Below are 18,456 nucleotides of genomic sequence, written 5' to 3'. Positions count from 1 at the left end.
TTTTTTATTTAAATGTTCAGTGTGTACTTTTAGCAGCTTAATTTTGAGGTAATGGTGATGTCTGCTAAATATTTATTATCTGTGTGGAATAGTTTTGTCCCCTATTTAAGCTGTGATATCTATAATATATTTAACTGCTTTTATGATCTTAGATATTATTGCTCAGAAGTACTGTGAGTTGTATTTGGCTGCATCAGTTCAATAACCTGCGACCATCTGAAGTAATTGGCATTGAGAAAGATATTCAGTGATAATAAAGAAATCATAGCTGCACTTACTCTTTTTTGGAGGGTAAAAAAAGGTAAAAATAAATAGAGTTGATGCAACCAAATAAAGTGACAGGCATGTTCCTTGAAGTGCAGTCACTGATTAATACATGTAGATAAGAGATTTAATGGATTTGAACACTTTTACAGTTAATAAAACAAAGATAAAACAAATGGTCTTGAAAAATTATTTAATGCATCTTAAATGATAAGTTTAAATAGGTTAAATGATGTAAGCTGTGAGCAGAGCAAGTTGTAAGAGTTAGTTGTATGAGCAAGTTACCATTAGAATAACTGTCAGTCCACTGTCCTGCAGTGACTGCTCAGGTATTTGTTGTTTATCCAGAGCAAATACAAGAAAACTTACCTGTGTAGCAGATTCTCAATATTTGATTTTAATGGGTTGAACTGGAGAAACAGGAAAGAAAGCTTAAGAGACTACACCAACTCGAGTTCAAATTAGGGATTAGAGGTTCTAGCATAAAGTAAAATGCAGAGTTGGGGTTGGAACCAAGACTCTTCACTTTTGATCCTGGGCCATGAATAAGAGACCTGCTTTAATAAACTCAGTGATATTGGTGCATTTTTTGTAACAGTGTAATCATGAATGTTGTAATGATTGTGGCATGTTCCCAGTGGGATAAAACAAATGGGAAAATCCCCATGGTGAGAAGTGGTGTACTTTCTGTGGTCTAGAGTAACCTGTATCTGGGCAGTTAAAGATTCCTTGTAGGAACTAAGAAACACAGGGATTTTTTTTTTTTCTCTCCTTTGGAAGGAGATTTTCATGAATGTCCTGTGTGTGAAGGTACTGAAGGCATGAGGGAGTCACTGGTTTTGTCACTGTGATTGCAATAGGTGTGAGAGCAGAACACTCCAAACAGGAAGGTACTTCTGGGTAGGAGAGTTTGGGTCTGGCAAAACGAGGCAGTTGATCGTGCCCGCTATGGCACAGTCAGTGCTGACTGCAGGGAACCTCTGATGGTGCCAGTTTACCACCCCTAAAATCTGTTTATGTGATGAAACAAGGAGTTATGGAGAAAGTTTGTCAATAGTCAAGTGACTCCAGTGTTTTGTAGAGTGTGTAACACACAACTGAAACTAAAGGGAGAGGCAAGAGGAGGGAAGAGAAAGTTGAACTCTTGTTTTTACAGTAAAAGAGAAAGGGTCTCCTGCTAAATCATTTTATTGTTCCTGGGAGAGACATAAATGGACAAATATCAGCAGATCAAAGCCTGATATTGGGTTATTCTGTCAGAAAGAGTCTAGCTGTGTGCCCTGTCCCCTGGGAAAAGGGAATTTCCATTGGTGTGAAGTGCTTTGTGCCTTCACCAGAAAGTTTTCCTGGCTGTTCCAGCCTGGTGAGGTTTACTCAATAACCTGGTCACTCAGATGGTAGAACCACATGCTCTGCTCTGCCCAGATCTAATCACCACACTTTGGGCTGGCCTGGAAGGCGAGGGGAGCGAATGGATCCTAGATTTTGTTTTCATGACTATTCCATCAGTGTTATGCAAAGTGGAATTGCTTGAGCAGCAGAGATCAGTGCAGGCCAGAATGTGGTACAGCCCAACTGGCACACTTGTCCAAGACTTGGAAACTTAATTTGAAGGCTTAGCTCTGAATTAGGCAGAAAGAAGGCTTAAACTTGAAGTGGTTTGGTCCAAGATGAACTAAATCCACTCATCCTTCCTCATAACTTGTTGCAAAGATTTTATCCTGTGATTCATTATATCCTATCTAGCAAGACATTCAATTTATAGATCCTATATTGACTTCTGCAGCAGTTGAGAGGTTCAATTATTTAGCTAATTGAAACATCTCTGTTTTGCCATTCTGTGATAGTGTCAGAACAATAAAGTTCATTAAAGCAACAGAGAAAGTCTTTTGAAAAGAGAACATGAGAATAAATGAAAAAGATCTGGCAGACTGTGCGTGATTGGGTTTAGAGGCCAGATTCTCTTGATAATAAGTTTTCTTTAAGCATTGGATTGTGTTTTCCCTCTTTGCCCTTTCCCACTTGTTTACTTGATAGCTGGCAATAGCCCCTTCCTTACATGCTTTTGCAGCTTCGTGGGTATTAACTTCCTATACCCAAAATCTACAAATCTTTCTGCTTGCAGTTATCTCAGAAGGAGAGTTCATGATTCCAGTTTGAGTTGCCTCTGTGAAGGTTTTAACTTACTGTCAGCTGCTTGAATAAATGCTGGGCAAATTTAAAGTGAAAACAGTAACATTGCAACTGAGACAAAATTAATTTTTCATTAGAAAATCCTAAAAACAGCCAGCTGAGCAACAGAGCTCCAATGTAGAGTATCTGTCTGTATTCCTTCATTAAAATCATTACTTAAAGGGTTTTTTTGAGAAATTTCTGTTCTACAGGTTACCAGAGATCCTGGTCAGGGGAACTCCATCACCCTCTTCCAGAGCAGGACTCTGTTCCAGAACTGCTCTCTGCTTTTAAAGCCTGGAGATTATCCAGTTGCAACTCACTGTTAGCAGAGATTCAAGGCATAAAGTCACAAGAAATTTCTATTTTTTTTTCCCAAATCTCTGGTTTTTTTCTATTATGTGCAACAGCTTTGTTTGTGTCTTGGCTTTGGTTTTTGAGGACTTTTTTGAGATGAGACTGGTAACGAAACACTTCTAAAACTTGAGAAATGTCTTTGACTAGAGAAGGATATTGGTGTGTGAAATGCCCTTACAGGTGGTGTGTTTATTTGCTGCCTCAGGCAGGCAGTGGAATTGCAGCTCTATGTTTATTTCTCTGATGGTTTTCATGCCACACACTGGAAAAGCTCTCTGAAAGGGGAGAAGTGGGAAGAGGGAGTTGGCATCCTAGAGCAGTTTCTTTCCTCTTGTTGGTATTTCAGGAAACTTCTGGTTGCACAGTAATACATGCTGGGCCCCTGTGTCACAGTAAAATTCCAGTTGTAATGTTCCATATTTGTTCTGTCCTTTGGTGGTTTTTTTTTTTTGTGGTTTTGTTTTTTTTTTTTTCTTCCTTGTAAATATGGCTGTTGGTTTGTCCTTGGTGCACCTGAGGAGTGCATTCCCCCTCCTTTAAGATATCTTTTTTTGCATTGAGGTATGTGTTGTCAGTGGCTTGTTGCACCAGATGTAATTTTATTTCTGGAGGTAGAAGAAATGAGTGCACAGACAGGTTATTATCAAGAGCTGATTTCTGTGTGCATACAGTTACTTTTGTTTTCCTAATTTTAGAGAAATATAAAACCACAGAATGACCTGGCTTGGAAGAGACTTTAAAGACCATCTTGTTCCACCCCCTGCCTTAGTCAGGGACACCTTTAACTAAACCAGGTTGCTCCACGCCCTGTCCAACCTGGAAATGAAAGTCTTCTTAACTTTAATGGAAAGACTGAGAGTATGTTATAATCAAATAGCAGCACTTCAGCCTTTTACTTGCAGGATCCTGGATTGTTGTAAAGTTTCTCTTAAAGACTCAGTTGTTAGATGCAGGAGTATTGTAAAGGAACAAACACAATCTTATTTATAATTAAATTATGATGTGATTAATTATTTGCAGAGAATTTTTTTTGCAAGTTAGGAGCACAGTGATGATTTTTATGTGAAAGCTCAAGTCTCATTAGCAAAAATCACTACTGTGTTCTATAGACTTGAGTAAAGAGCTAATTTATGTTCTTATCTACACCTATTTTAAATCACTGTAAATGCAGATTTTCTTTAATATTTTGCCTCACATTTTTCTCAAGAGTTGCCATTTTTTTTACCCTTCCCAGTTTCTTTTGTCCCATATTCAGCCCCTTCTTTCAACCCCTTCTCCCTTTTATTGCTGTATTCCATGTTGTCTACTTCCAAAACTACTGTAATGCTTCTGTATTCTTACTGCCATGGGAGCTCTTAAATACACTGAAGCAATATAGGGGTGATGGAATAAAGATATTAATAATATTTAGTGTTTCCCAGATAAGGGCTGATGAAATTGCACCAGTGAAAGCTGCAAAAAGGGAGAATATTTGCTGTTTGAATTGGTGTCAGTGACTGTCAGTGGTAAATAAGTACTGGTGTCAAGGCTTATTTTCAATCAGAGAAGACTTTCATCTTTTTGTGTTATGGCTTTTTCTGGCTCCAGCAGGTTGTGTAGACAACTCTGTAGACAGAGTTCTTGTGAGCTCTGTAGAGCAGAAGGAGATGCTCATTGTAAATAATAGACAAAAGCTTGCTGCTGGATTTGGTGAAAATGAGAGAATGCCTTTCTGTGTGTATTTGCCAATTCTTCCCCAGAAGGCTGTAACCTAATCTCACACTCCAAAAATAGTCAGCTTTTGTCCATATGTAAAAGTACTGTATTTACAATTAGTTCTGCATATTGGGCTGTGATTGTGTAGGAAAATTAGCCAGCTCTGAAAGTAATTTGGCATCTTCTGGGGATTGTGCCTCTAAAGCTTGCAGGAGTCAGGATCATTGGGTAAGTCTAATGCAATCTATGCATTCCTACCTCGAATATGTGATCCTAACATCAACTCCAGAGTTTTCCTGAGCATGGCTGGTTCTTTTTTCTTAATTCAGTTTCTATATATCATGCTGACAACTTCCTGCTCCTTTGTTTATTTTAGTGAGATTTAAAAATGCAGAGGTTAACGTTGCCTAAAAATCTGGATGGAACCAATAAGGATTCTGACTGTCAGTTCTTTTTCATTCTTAATTCAGTGCCATGTAAATTCAAGGTAACCAGGGAAACCAAGAGCTTGCTATCCTTATATACTTTGCAGAGTACTTTCTGGAAATAGTGTTCTCCAATCTGTCATGATCAGTATTCTTTGAGAACACAATAAATGAATCTTAACACAGGTAAAAAGCAAGAAGGAAGGATCACCTTAATGTGAGAGTAATCATACAGTCCTCAAAACTTATCATTTTGTTGGAAATTTACTTGGGAAACTGGAAATTACTGGGTTGCAAAAATAACGCTAAATACGTGATAAAATATGGTGTGTCACAATTCAGCCTTTTTGAGTAGCAGCACAAGTGCCTGTGGATGGAGGCCCAAATAAGAATGTTGTTCATTAGGAATCAGTTTTTTCTCTAAATTTAGGTGCACTGATAAACGTTCACTGTGTGTTTCCCCACCTGTGTGGTTGCAGACTTTGCACACCTGATTCCACAGGGGCAATACTTGACTTTTCTCCTGGTACATGGAGCTCAAGAGAAGAACCTCTTCCCATTCTCTCCTGAATTTAGTCAGGCAGAAATTAGGGGCAAGGATGATCATCTGACATGTTGTTATGGAAGGTGTGATAGGTGATAAATACGCAGCACAGTAACCCTGTACAAGGTGGTGTTGCTGAATTTGCATCCCTGCCATGCTTTGTGGTTGCAGCAGCCATAGGGTCCTCCTGGGGGAAGTATAAGTGTGTTCTCAGTGGAGACACACTCTTCTGTACTATAAATTTAAATAATAACTATATCAGAATCATAGACATGAAGGCAATGCTTGGATATTGGTCTAAATTTAGATTTCACCTAATCAGTAATGCCAAACCAGTGGTAACTTTGATTTTATTTTCTTTTGAGGCTGTGGTGTGTGGTTAACAAGCAGAAGACTAAATCTTGAACTACTTTTAGAAATAAGCTGTTTGTTTTATATGATACTATTCCTGAAGGGCCAGAGGGCCTTTTTCATAGTGGTCTTCCAAAATATCCTTCACTGCCACTGTACTGGAAGCAGTACTACCTGTACAAGCTGCCTTCTAGAATGTGACATTTAGATTTCCACCTCTCTGCTATTAACAGATATGTGCTGTACTGTCCCTAAAACTAATTGTGAATCCTATGGAGAGATGTAGAAAATGTTTCAAAACAAATTAAAAATTAATGACATAGTCAATTTTTTTTTATTTGTGGCTCGTATTTTCACCTGCAGAAAACTAAAGAAACCATCAAAGAAAACAAGCATTAGATTCTAATTTGGAGTGACTTATTGAAGGAAAACAATCACTAAACCTCTAATGATAATAATATTTTTTGACAACTTCCTAATTCTTACAAGTTCTTGGTAAGAGCTGCATCAAGCCTGCTGAGAACCCTGGCTCTCACCTGGGTAATTCAAAGAATTGCGTGGCCTGTGATCATTTAGAAGAAATGATAACTTTAAAAGCATAGCTGGAGATGGGTTTTGGTTTTGTTTTTTTTTCTTTCCTTGCAGCATGTGGTAGAATCACAGCTGCTGTTCTGCCATTCATATTCTGCTGCATCCATTCCCCAACAGCCATAAAGAATAAGTAGGCAAAAATAACAGTGAGTCTTATTCAGGCTGTATTTGCAAAAAACAGACCCAGTGATTCGGTTCACTGTTCGTGTCTTTACATGTCAATCAGTGTCTTAAATACACCAAACTTGGGGGGTTTAATATTTCCCTTTAAAATGCCTTCACCTTACATAAAAAAATAAAAAATAAGGGCTTGAAAAGGGTCTGTGGAGTTAAATTCCCACGTGGAATTGCTATAAATTATGACAGAAGTAAGTATGAAACACATTTTTTCATTTATCTAATATTAATGAAAGGCCACCTTCTCTCACCTTCCAGAGTCTTGCTAACTTTGTTCATGTTTAATAGATATGTTTGCTCTGTTTGAAGTCTTCATTTGCATCTGGAGATGCAAAAGGGGAGCACCCTTCAATGGTATGTAATGATCTGTTTTGACCAACAAACCAGGGACCAAAGGAAGAATTTGAGAACTACAAGCACAGCTACCTGGTCAGGGAGATACAAGTAGCTTAATTAACTTTTGAAAGGATCCTGTTCTCCAGTCAGATTCACTGAGATAAGTTGGGCAGAGCAGTATAGCCCAGGACAGATTGCACAACCACACCTGAGAGGGAACTCAAACCTGCCTTCAGAGTGGGAAGGGTGTGGGATGGGGAGGGGGGTGTGGGATGTTGGAGGGGGGTGTGGGATGTTGGAGGGGTGGGATGGAGGGGGGTGGTGGGATGTTGGAGGGGGTGTGTGTGGATGTTGGAGGGGGTGTGGGATGTTGGGGGGGGTTGTGGGATGTTGGAGGGGGTGTGGAGGAGGGGGTGTGGGATGTGGCTGCACATTTGAACCCATCCCATTACTTCTAGTTAGGTTTGGGCAACAGAACTGGGAAAGGGTCTGGAGAGTCAGTCCTGTGAGGAGCAGCTGAGGGAGCTGGGGGGGCTCAACCTGGAGAAAAGGAGGCTCGGGGGGACCTTCTCACTCTCTGCAACCCCCTGACAGGAGGGGGGAGCTGGGGGGAGTTGGGCTCTGCTCCCAGGGAACAAGGGATGGGACAAGAGGGAATGGCCTCAAACTGTGCCGGGGGAGGCTCAGGTTGGACATGAGGAGGAATTTCTTGCTGGAAAGGGTGGTCAGGCCTTGGCAGGGGCTGTCCAGGGAGGTGGTGGAGTCCCCACCCCTGGAGGTGTCCAAGGAAGGAGTGGAGGTGGCACTGAGTGGTTTTGCAGGAGCATTGTGTGCGTTCACCTGCATGCAAATAATGCAGGGGAGGTTTAAGAAAAATGGTGTACAGAACAGCAACAGCAGAGATTATTAAAATAATGATGGTAAGAAGAAGTTTAGTTACGTGTCAGGAGCCACAGAACATGGACAGCTACCTTCTCTCAGATCCTGTGTGCTCTCACCCTCAGCCTGCATTCCAGGTGCCTGTCCCTGCCAGTCAGTAAAAGTCCCTTCTCGTGTATCACAGCTCTGATTCTTTCACTGCATTTGTTTTGTAACATAAAGTTTTATGTTGCTCACTTCATCATAAAAAGGAGAGTTGGAGCACACAGGTACCCAATAAATCCTTGTGAGTAGAATTCCAGGTCTCACCATTCCGGATATTCTTTGCTGTTTGAGTCTGTCCTGGATTTTTTTTGTGGTTGCCTCCACATGCTGGTAGTAGCCAAGAAAAACCCCAATGATGACTCTTGCACAGCTACAATCTTCTTTCTTGTTCTAACATTTTACTGCCAGGCTTGATGCCTGCATGAGTGCTTGCCATGCCTAGGACAGGGAGGTAAAAGGTGGACAAAGATTTTAACAAAGAATTAAAACTTGAAATGTGGAGGGTCTGACATATCCCAAAGATGAGACGCCTCATATGAGTGGGGAAAAAAAGATTCTAAAGCATGTAAAAGAAAAAGAACTTTAAGTTGAAAACTGTTTTCAGTGATTAGAAAAGTGTGTTGTATTTCTGTGTATTGAGAATTAAAAGCAGTGTATAGGAAGAGGGAGAAGAGGTGCTGCATTGTACCCTGATACTGATATAAAAACATCCACTGGAAGCCACAATGAGGAACCAGAGCTCCAGTAGCAGGTGATAAAGTGTAAAGTGGAATATTAACTTCCAGGGATTTGAATAGAATCAGACTGGGTGAATAATGAGGCATTTAAGTAACAAGTGAATGGCTCGTGTTTGAGCCAAGGCTTGTGAGTTCCAATAAAATGTCTATTTAAATTTGATCTCTCCCTGCTTAAAAAAGAGGGAGTAAGGAGAAGGGGAAAAAAAATCAAAACCAACAACTAAAACTGCCAATTATCAGAGAAGTAAAACAAGAGAAGTTTTTTCTGCAGGAAGGAAAACAACCATTTTCATAGGATTCTCTATCTACCATCCTGCTTAGGAGATTGCAGCTGGATCTCATATTTTTATATACAGCAGCTAAACATACTCATATTCATTTGAAGATTTAAAACCAACCAAACAACAGCTTTCTTTAGCTGTTTGCTGCTCATTCCATAAAGTTACCTTTAGGTTTTCCCTTTCTTGTTGATTAATTTGCACTGGGTTAAACTCTCCTGTGGATTTCCTTGGTCTGTGGTTTGTCACAGCAGACCACTGTGCTTCCTTTGGAGCCATTTCACCGTCCTAATTAAATTTGTGGTCAGGCTTATTTAGCTATTATTTGCTTCATAGAATCAAACATTTGAGAGTTTGGTGTCTGCTCTTGAGCATGCTGAAACTAACTGCTTTAATTAAGCAAAAAATGAAGTTAGTCCTGTGGTTTGAAGTGCAAACATTATTACCAACTTCACCAGTAACTACTTTTTTAATAGAGAGGTACAACTGCTACAGTAAATTCTTAGCTCTACATTGCTAAGTGTTATAAAGGAGACCTATTCAGTGGAAATACTTTATTTCAGGGTAAAGATTGCTAAGTTTTTAAAAAAATGTAAAAGCCAAGTTTATAAATCTTTTTTTTTAAATGATGTTCATTTTTGCTTTGAAGGAAAGTGTCTCATCTGTTTTCTTATGTGCTTTTTGGGTTTTTTTGGAGTTTCATTTCAGCAAAATAATTTTTTCCCCACAGTTTTTGTACCTATCTGAAATTTTCTGAAGAGATCTTTCAAAAAACTTGTTGTCTTAAAATACTTTGATAATTTGAGAGATGTTTCACAGATATGCCTTTGAGGCTCATCTGTGTGATGCAGGTGATTGTACTGTGAGCAGCTTGCAGTTGGAATAATTGGGTTTTTTTATGGAAACAGCAAATAAATCCATATTCTTAAGGAATGTTCATTTAGTTCAAGGGATGGAAAGAAAAAGGTTGTGCAGTTACTGAAAAGAGCTGTTTGGTCATAAAACTACAATCCTAGAAGCCCAGTGAGAGATTATATAGTGTTTATCTATCACTAGTGTATGACTTATCTATTTCTTGCACTTAATTTTAAGTGTGTAGGGAACTGGAATTTGAATTAATGGCAAGCACAGTCCTTAGCCAGAATTGTAGGCTGAAGCAAAGCTGTGGAAACCTGAAAGAATGGTTCTAAATAAAGCAATAAAGGAGTCTGGATAAAATGACTGACGAAGTGTTAGATGGCAAACTAAAGAGCAAGATGTCTGAGGTGTATCAAAGGCAAATAAGGTCTATAACAGACACTTCAAGAGACAGAGCAAAACACTCAGATTAAGAAATGTTTAAGCACAGAATTTAAATAAGGAACTCACAGACTGAGCAGGAGCTGCTGCTGTTACCTGTGTGCAGGTTTGGTCAGCTTAAAACACACGATGGGCTGCCAGTAACCACTGCAGCCAATAATACCCTGTATTCCTGGAAGGTGAGGGTTTCCCAGCATGTCCTGCCCTGGGGGAGGATCCCTGCAACTCTGTGGATAAGGATCTGTAGCTAAAAGGGGCAGAGGGCCTTGACAAGAGTCCTCCTGGGTTCCATTTTCCAAGGAACTTGGCAAACCACGAGAGGCTGGACTCTCTGCTCCGCTGCCCCAGCCTAAGCTGTTGGACTGCAGGTTGTTTTGCAGTCTGATATCTGGCTTTTATCAGAAATTCCACGTTCAACGGGGATATTTTACCAGTAGAAATGAATCATGGCAACAGTTCAGTTTGATTAATTGATATTTTCTGAAGAATCATTCTATTAAATTTCTATTGAAATTCCTGGTGCCCCAAGTACATGCACAAGTACAAGACCTCTGCATCACTTGAACTTCCTTCAAGATTTACTTGGAGAGGAGACTTTCCCCTTCTAATGAAAACAGCACCTTGGGAGGACTAAGAGCTTTATTTGGTGCTCAAGAAGGGTTTCTACAAGGACTTCCTATATTTTAAAGTGCAGAGACATGATCTGTAGAAGCAGCTGGAGTGAAAAAAGTTCTAGGAATTGAAGCAGCACTGCAGGTAAATATTTTAGCCAACAGGAATAAAATGCTGAAATAAAACCAAATAACTTCTTTGTACACTTGGTGCTGTTTATAAATCCAGAGTTTTCCATGTGTTGCCAGCTGTTTAATTTATCATGTCAGCTCTTGACATTTTTTCTGATAAGTATGAAAGATAAATCTATCACATTTTTTGCTTTTTAGCTGCAATTGCATTTTCAGCATAGGATGCACCGAAATAATAGATTGCTTAGCAAAGTAAACATGTGAAAATGGTGTTTAGGATTTCCGTGTAAGCAGTAATTAGAGTACTGCTTGTCAGTTTTAGAGCACTGTGAAATATTATGGCATATTGTGACTTTATTTTTACAGAATCTGTTGCATACCTGTCACGTTAATTCAACTAGAAAGCATTCTTTATGACAATTCATATAATATCATAAAGGCAGCCAGTCATGTTTGTTACTGAATCATTGCATGTCTCAATGTTGAAATTAAATTGGAAAAGAAAAAGGCAGTGCAAGAAGATTAAACTCAGTATAAAATGCATTTTAAAGGATCTGGATCTTATTTTGTTATTCTTCTTGCAACTATAAAATTCTTAAGATATGACCTTTCTTAAATTAGATATATCCACAGGAATTAATATTTTGCCTAGTGTTGACAGAAGTGATCACATAAACAGCAGCAAAATACCCAACACTGATGAAGAAGTGTAAAACTTTTATTATTGTTCAGTTGCTACAGGGCAAGATGGATTTTTCCATTTATTCAGTGACTCTGGCTTTCTATTAATTCTTTCTTTATTGGTTCACATTTACCATTGATCAGAGTGGACTCTTGGGTGTTCTCTCGTGTTAGGTTTTTATGTAACAAACTTTAACTTTTTTTCCTAAGCAATGGGATGGACCCCTGCAACTACTGTGCTACTGCAAATGGTCTAACAAGGTTTTAAACAGAGACTTCACTTACTGTCCTTGTAAACTGCAGGCTACACGTATGGGAAGCAATGATCCTTTATTTCTTGGCTTGGTCAGCCTTGGCATGTCGAGCCTGTGGATTTTGGTGGTTTAATTTGGTTTTGGGTTTGTTTGATGACAGCTTTCTCAGGCACTGCTTGGAAGGAATCCAGTTTGTGTGTGATTGGAGTGTCAAGTCTATCTCTTAATGCTAAATGTGCTTGGGTTTTAACTGGACATCTTATTTCTTTTCCTAATTTACAGTTGTTTTTAGCAGTCTGTACATTGTTTGAATAGCACCAGATTTTAGCTCAAGCATTTTTTTCTTGGGCATATCTATGTCATCTTATCTCCTGAGGCAGGGACAATAAAAGGTTTTACAACATTTCTGTAAACTGAATATTTTGAAAACATGGCCTTACAATCTCTTATGCTGCTTTAAATAAGTTATTTGACCTTGTTGTGTCATCCTGGAGTTGAATTACCTGGAGTTACATAGAGCTGGTGCTGCTGGGCAACCTTATCACAGTTACTGGATGGTTATTTCACTGTAAATAGCAGTTATAATTAATATTGTTTAGTGAAGCATCCCTCCACTGATTTGTTTTTATTAACATGGCCTAGAACAGTGATAGTCAATATCATTAAATATTTTTATCCTTCTTGGATAAAAGTAACAGAGTAGGTATTAATTGAACAAATAAAAAGGTTTTATGAGAAACATTGGTATATAGATATCTATATACTTGTCTGGCTTTATTCCTCTCTGAAATGGGGAATATATTTTCCAATGATGTTTGCCACTACCTGAAGTGTTTTATACACCAGTTCAAAACAGAAGTTGTTAATAACCATGATAGGATCTACTAAAAGGAGCTATAGCTCACCCAAAGGTGGTTTAGTATTCAAGATTGCTTTTTTCTTTGATTTCCATCTCAAAAAGTGTTGAGCATGTTGATGATTCTCAGTTTAACTTCAAACTTTATACTTCAGTATTGAAAAGTCTTGGCAACCAAATATAGAGGGCTTAGATTTTTAGTCCTCATTCTGTGTGCATTATCAAGGGACATGAGCTGATTTAAATGATATATTAATTAACAAGAGGAGTGCTTGAGAAATGGGAGGGGGGTGTATTATTTTCTAAAATAAAACAGTATATGTGCTTCTATTTATATTTTATTGGAATGTGCTCGGGATGGTGAGCACATGCACCAGGCCTCAAGTGCACAGGATACAACCTCAATTAAAACATGGTGGAAAAGGGCTCAAAAGCTGTATTTTTGAGTTCCAATATTCTGATTTTTCTTTCTGATTTATATATTTAAGAGACAGTTTTTTTGTTGGCCAGTGGGAAATGGTAGGAGATAATGACTGCTGGCTTTGAATATCCCAATCCTGTAACAAAAGATTTTGATGGCTCCTCAATACTAATTACTACTTAAGCATTTGATCTCATTTATGAATGATTAAATAATAAGAAAAGATGATTAAAAGTAGTGTGGCACTGAATAGAAGTGCTAGGTCAGGTGAAAAGAAACCCTGGGAGTGATCTGTTTGATGGTGTCTATTGATGAGGAAGGGGGAGAAACTGGATGGCACAAAATTTGCTTGCTCTTTGTTCATACGGTGCTGTTCATCTAAATTTCATTTTGCCACTTGTGTTAAAATGTTACAATCCCTTTTAGTTATGAAAAGCCAAGAGAGCTACACCAAGCATAAAATGATGGAACCTTTTAAGGAGGGGGTGGACTACAAATATTCAGCATGGGTTTTTTTGTAGTTTGGGGGTCCCTCTCTGAAGTGACAGTGCAGACAAAGCTGTCTTAGAGAAGAAAGGAAGAAATGTCCCCACTCTGGTGGTGTAGAAAAAAAACCCACAGGGTTTTGTGTGCTTGCCAGCTGGTGTGGAGGGACCGAGCTCCTGATGTGACTTGGCATACCAGGGCTGGAAATTATACCATTGGAGCCATTCTTTGGAGGGGGAAAAGTAAATAACTCAACATCCTAGATTATATTTCTTCCCCTGCTCTGAAATAAAGGATTTAAGCTTGATGGAAAAAAATTGCATGGCAATACTCACTATTTTCAGTTCTTGACAGTTCTCCTTGTTGCCAGGGGTCCCATTTCATGTCTTTTATAAATATTTCAAGTCAAGGTCCCTTAGATGAAGATATTAAGATGCCATCATTTCACAGCAGAATGTCATTGGTGACAGGTAATTTTAAAATGTTCCAAACAGATTTTCTTTATCTTTATATTTTTTTCTTGTTTTTCGATATTCCTAAATCCTCTGATTTCTTTCACTCTTCTGTCTTCCCAGTCGGATTTCATAAAGAATGGGGCAATGGAAATATATATTAAATGCTCCTGAAGTATAGGTATTAAATTAAATGAAGTGCTTGAGTACTTTACTGTGATTTTTTTATGCAATCCACTACTTTTCCGTAGTTTCTTACGGGTTTGTTTTTTTCCAGTTGAAGATAAATTCTTGGTATATTAAATGAAGAGGGAAAATAAATTCCCTGGCCATAAGAATGTTAAGGCAAAGTATCTTAATTTAAGGTAAGGTCTCACTTGATGGATACACTGTAGTGAAAAAATAAACAGGTTGAAAGTAGGAGGCTTTAATTTATCTTTTAATTTTCCAGGAGATTTGAATTGTGACAAATGGAATATTCTCATTTTTCATAAGTTAACTATGTAATTAGAACAAGTTCACACATCTTTATTTTTGATTTTCAAGAAGCTCTGATTTTGTTGTGTAACTAATGGCAGAATGTGGAAGGATTATGGTGGATTAATTTGCAACAGCTGTTGTAACAACTTCCTAATAGTTCCTAAGTATAAATGTAGGACCTGTTTATCTCTTTTTAATTGTGTAAAGTACATATCAGCTGCTAATAAATCTATGATGCCTGGTTATGCATGCAAGATACTTTAGATATAAATTACCTTTTATAATTAACTAGCTCTGGGCTACAGATGGTTTTGACCCACCTTCTAGAGAAAATAAATTGATTATGTATTTGCTACTATGATTTTCCTTCACAGCAGGATATAAATTTTGGTAAAAGTTTGACACAATAATTTTCCAATGCACTTCTTGAATGTGTATTTTTAGTTAAAGGGAATGAAGAACAACAAGTTCTATACTGATATATGGAAGCAAGATGTTATTGGAGTTGAAAGGAGGGATTATTGGACTTGAAGCAATCACAGAATTATAGAATGACCTGGCTTGGAAGGGACCTTAAAGACCATCCAATTCCACCCCCTACCGTGGGCAGGGACACCTTCCACTAGCCCAGGTTGCTCCAAGCCCCATCCTTGAACATTCCAGAGATGGGGCAGCCACAGCTTCTCTGGGCACCCTGTGCCAGGGCCTCCCCACCCTCACAGGGAAGGATTCCTTCCCAATACCCCATCTAACCCTGCCCTCTGGCAGTGGGAAGCCATTCTCCCTTGTCCTGTCACTCCAGGCCCTTGTCAAAAGTCTCTCTCTATCTTTCTTGTAGTTCCCTTCAGGCACTGGAAGGCCACAATTAGGTCACCCTACAGCCTTCTCTTTTCCAGGCTGAACAATCCCAATTCTCTCAACATTTTATCTGAAAAGATCATTGAGTCTGGTGCCATCAGTCGCTCACCACATGAAATATTCCTTTCTTAATTTTATGAAGATGCGTTTCAAAACTTAAACTATTTTGTCCCTGGGATTTCTGATCTTAAACTCTGTTCAAAAAGATGTTCCAGACTTCGATAGCTCTAATGATAGAAAACTCTGCTATAATTTACAGCTTCAATCCATGAAGCCTAATTTTCGTTGCTCTTTAAGGAAAACTGTTCTTTTAATCCTTTCATTTGCTCCTTCCCTTTCTTCCTCTCTCCCCTGCAGCATGTCAAGGTTATCATTACCACACCAGAGTTTTGACAGCATCCTCTGCAGATGCTCCAACAGAGCCCTGGGGACCAGACACCTTTCCCTGGGGTTTGGGGAGGATCTCTCTGTGCTGGTGGTTGTTGGGGCAGCCCAAGGGAAAGGATGGGAACAGATGTGAGGGATCTACCAAGAAACAGCCCAAAGAGGCTGAGCTCTGCCTGCTCACTGGTTTTATCAACTGCCCTGGCAACAACAATGACAACAAAAGATACTACCAAAGACATAACATTTAATAACACAAAACATCATCTCCTGTGACTGGCAGAGCCCTGACATGATGTGTACACACCTGTCAGTCAGTCATTTCCATTTAACATTCTTGTTGAGGCAGGAACAAATCAAGGTCATGTTCTATTTGCCATAGCCTGTTTGAAATACTGTTTTGGCAGTACACATTTCCATAGGATTAATTCCAATACCTACAGTGAACATACACTGATTTCAGCATCACAGCATTGTGTTTGACTTGTGCAAGCACGGTCTGCAGCAATGAGGGTGTGCTGCAGGGATGGCTTCTAATGCATCCATATCACTGTTCTCTGCAGTCATTTCTGATTGATGAGATATTTGGTGTAGCAGGGGATTTTTCTTCTTAGTTACTGGCTGAATCATCTTGACCTTGATACTTCTGGCATTCATTCCCACTCTGTAACTCCAGTCATTGAGATAATCCAGTTCTTTTGGCCTGATATCCCCTTTCTACTCTTTGTTGACAGTGGTCCTAACTTTGCTTTAGCAGTGCCTGTTCCTTGTGCCAATGTAATACTAAGAAAATACTAAAAAGATTGGTTTCAGAATCAAGTTGATTCTTTCCTTTCAGAGGATGGTTATGAATTAATTTGACGCTTTTCATCCTGACTTCTTTTAATCTGAGTGCTTTTATCTAAGTGTAAAACAATGCAATATGTAAGGCACACAACTTTCAAATCATAAGTCAGAATAACAGAACCCTTATTTTCTTATGTCACTACCATATACTGTGTGAATATAGATGTCACAGAGAAGCTTCTCTTCCTTCCTGCTTGAAATATCTTGAAAACTGTTAATGCTCCAACTGGAATAGGAATGCAAAAAAGCAGCCACTACTTAAACAACAAAGTGTCCTGCAAGCACTAGAAGTGAAGTTCAGAGAAGCCAGTTCATTCACACTAGTTTTGTTCATCCTGAATATGTTTTGTTTTCTTTTTTTATTTGTCACTGTGGTCAACGCACTATTCACTATAAAATTATATATTAAGATACAGCTGATGAAAAAGACCAAGGAAAAAATGGAAATTTGGAAACTAATAAAAAAAAAAGGATTTCTGGCTGCAGGGCTGTCTTTTATGACAACTTTATCTGTTGGCTCACCCTTTCCTCTTTTGGGAAGGGTGTGGTGTGGACTTCTGGTTCTGATAGCAGGCAATGCAATATTGTCAGCATGTATTAAACCCTCGTGGTGGTAACTGTATGATCTCATTTCCTGCATGAGGCAGGAAAAAGTGTTACTTCTGAGTGTTTGGGTCTCAGGAAATATTTACTGTACAATGTGGTGGTGGTTTTCTGTTTCAGTGGGGATTGGGGGTTATATCTTGTTTCTTTTTTGTTTGTTTGTTGTAAAGCTCAGTTTCAGGTTTGTCACTATCTCATCTCCCCAAAACAAATTCATTGTGTCTTTCAAAAAAAATGTAACTGTGGGGACCTTTGGGAATGGCTGTTTAAATACACAAACTTTATGCAAACTCCCTTGCTGGAAACAGTTGTGCAGTACCTCTCAAAGCTCTGCCTGTCCTTTCTAATTGACTGAAGTGTAGGTTGCAGAGCAAATATTAGCCAGTGACCCAGGTGAAACAGTGTGATTGCAAAGTTGGTAGCGATGGCAAGTAGCTTTTTCTCAACTTGTGCAGTATTTGGGAACCTCCACTCGTAGCTTTTGATTGGATTTTCTAGGAAAACACTCTTAATGCAGCAAAGGGGCAAGAGGTTCTGCAAGCAGTTTTCCTTCAAGTGGGTTGGGTTTCTAAATCAAATAACCCTATAGAATTGACAACTGATCCATCAATTTATTCAATTCTAAAACTTTTTTTTTATTGCTTTATAACTCCACTTGTTTATGATGTAAATATAATTAGCTTTTTACTAAAGGAGTAATTGACCTTCAATACACCATTGTAATTCCAGATAATATTTTCAAGTTCATGGCAACCTCTATTCATCACCATTGCAACCTACAGCTAAACGATTTCCCCTCCAGTCATGTTATTAATGTGGTTTCCTACTTAAATGTCCCACTGTAACCTTCTACTAATTAATACACACACGTGAAATTGTATTCTGTGTTTTCAGAACTTGCACCTCTTGCTCTCAGCTATCTTTGTGAAAATCCCTTAAAGCCAGTAGAGGATGTTTGTGTGCTGGGTGTGTTTGGGGTTTGGTTTGCTTTAATTTCATCTTGACAGTACCCAAACTTCACTCTACTCTTCCAGCTTTGCAATACAGGTTATTATGTAAGTTTGAGGCTGTGTTCAGAGATTTATGTGCTCAGTGCTGATCCTCTCCCTGACAATTCTCAGTTATTTCAGAACTAAAGATTGCAGGTTTGCTGGCTGTAATCCAGTTAATTTTGCCAGTACTGAAGTGGGTAATGCAACTGCTTGTTTTCTGTGTGCACTTTTGTAAGATGTAAAAAGGGGT

Source organism: Manacus vitellinus, unplaced genomic scaffold (assembly GCF_001715985.3).
Source record: "Manacus vitellinus isolate BGI_N305 unplaced genomic scaffold, ASM171598v3 scaffold_10_pilon, whole genome shotgun sequence".
NCBI classification, from domain to species: Eukaryota; Metazoa; Chordata; class Aves; order Passeriformes; family Pipridae; genus Manacus; species Manacus vitellinus.
The sequence above is the reverse complement of the archived record's forward strand: the minus strand, read 5'-3'. Positions refer to the sequence as shown.